The sequence below is a fragment of the Cynara cardunculus genome (genome assembly GCF_001531365.2).
Source record: "Cynara cardunculus var. scolymus isolate 2C chromosome LG 14, CcrdV1, whole genome shotgun sequence".
NCBI lineage: Eukaryota > Viridiplantae > Streptophyta > Magnoliopsida > Asterales > Asteraceae > Cynara > Cynara cardunculus.
The window spans coordinates 1,436,075-1,438,174 of NC_037541.1; positions in this window are offsets into that span (position 1 = coordinate 1,436,075).

Sequence of the window (2,100 nt, forward strand, 5' to 3'; positions counted from 1 at the left end):
AACAATCAGATTTTATAACAAGAAATGATTTAGCAGAAGAAATGGGAAAACTGAGGGAAACTCTAATATCTATTATGGGACTGCCAGCTAGAATAGAAACTGAGCGAGTTGGAATTAATCCTCCAGTTCCTTCAGCAGGTAGCAATAATCGGGGAGGAGATATAAAGATGTTTTTGACATGTATGCCTCCAACCTTTTCAGGAGAAAGAGATCCAGTTAAAGCAATGTGCTGGATAAAAGAAATTGAATCAGTATTTAACACTAGTAGATGTTCTGAAGAAGATAAGGTTAGATTTGCAGTATCTATGCTCAAATCTAATGCCTTATATTGGTGGGATATGGAATCCTCCGCACAACCGAATATACTGCAAACAATGTCTTAGGAAGAATTTGTGAGTAAATTTAAAACACAATTTTGTCTTATGACAGCAGTAAGACAAATGGAGAAAGATTTTCTTAAGTTAGAGCAAGGGAGCAGATCTGTGCGCGAATATACAGAGAAATTTATTGAGTTTTCCCGATTTGCTGAGCATTATGTATCTTCAGAATCCCGAAAAGTAGAAAGATATATTTGGGGTTTGAAACCTTCTATCCGAGAGTTAGTGATAAACTTTCTCTTTGGCCGTTAATGCTGCCGAAGTTACTGAAAGAAATAAGAATAGACAATCAGAAGGAAAGGTTGTGGAGAAAAGAAAATGGGAAGGGTCTTCATCTTTTCGAGGATCGAAAACTGTAAGATATGATAACAGATCGGAACAAAAGATCGATGAGAAAGTCTGCTCACAGTGCCGACAGATTCATCAGGGTGAATGCAAGATGGATCTAAGGAAGTGTTACAAGTGCAGTGAAACGGGTCATTTATCTAGAAACTGCCCAGCTAACAGAAGATGTTTTAATTGCAATTCTCTGGATCATATTCGACCAAATTGTCCATTGTTAAGAACTCCACAGTTAACAATGGGGAGTAATGCGTCGGGTACGCAGGGAAGACCTACTGTGAATAGAGGAGGGCAAGGAGGGGCACGTGGACGATCCTTCCAAATGACCAAGAATGAAGCAGAAATATCACCGGATGTAGTAACAGGTACATTCCTTCTGAATTCAATATGTGCTAAGGAATTATTTGACTCCGGTGCAAACTTTTCGTTTGTGTCACCATTATTTGCTCAAACTGCAAGTTTGAATTCTATGTTACTTGATGATGAGTTAGTAGTTGATATTGCTAATGGTCAGGAAACTGTTACTAGTATGTACAATAAATGTACTATTGTTATTGAGAATTGTGAACTTCCGATTTCGTTATTCCCTATGCCAATGAAAGAATTTGAGGTAGTAGTGGGTATGGACTGGTTGGCAAAGCATCAGGCTAGTATTGATTGTAATCAAAAAATGATCAGAATTATTCTGCCAGACCAGAGAACAGTTGTTATTTATGGTGATCGTCAGAATCATCACTCTAGTATTTTGTCAGTAATGAAAGCCCGGAAAAGTATTCGAAAGAAGTGCCAAGGATGTTTGGCATATGTAATTAATCTAAAGAAAGAAAAGAGAAAGGAAGAATCGATTCCGATTGTTAATGAATATCCAGAAGTATTTCCAGAAGACTTATCTGGATTACCACCAGATAGAGTCATTGAATTCCGAATTGATCTTATACTAGGAGCTGCACCAATAGCAAAGGCGCCGTACCGTTTAGCTCCATCTGAATTGAAAAAATTGGTGGCATAATTGAAAGATTTAACCGATAAAGGATTTATTAGGCCTAACACTTCGCCTTGGGGTGCTCCAGTCTTATTTGTTAAAAAGAAGGATGGGTCTATGAGAATGTGTATAGATTATCGTGAACTGAATAAGTTGACAATTAAAAACAAATATCCTTTAAGGATTGATGACTTGTTTGATCAGGTGGTGGGAGCAAGTTATTTCTCCAAAATCGATTTGAGGAAAGGATATCATCAGCTTAAAGTCGGGGAAGAAGATATTGCCATAACAGCATTCAGGACAAGGTACGGGCATCACGAATTCTTAGTTATGCCATTCGGCTTAACTAATGCACCTGCAGCTTTTATGGATTTAATGAATAGGGTATGTAAGGAATAT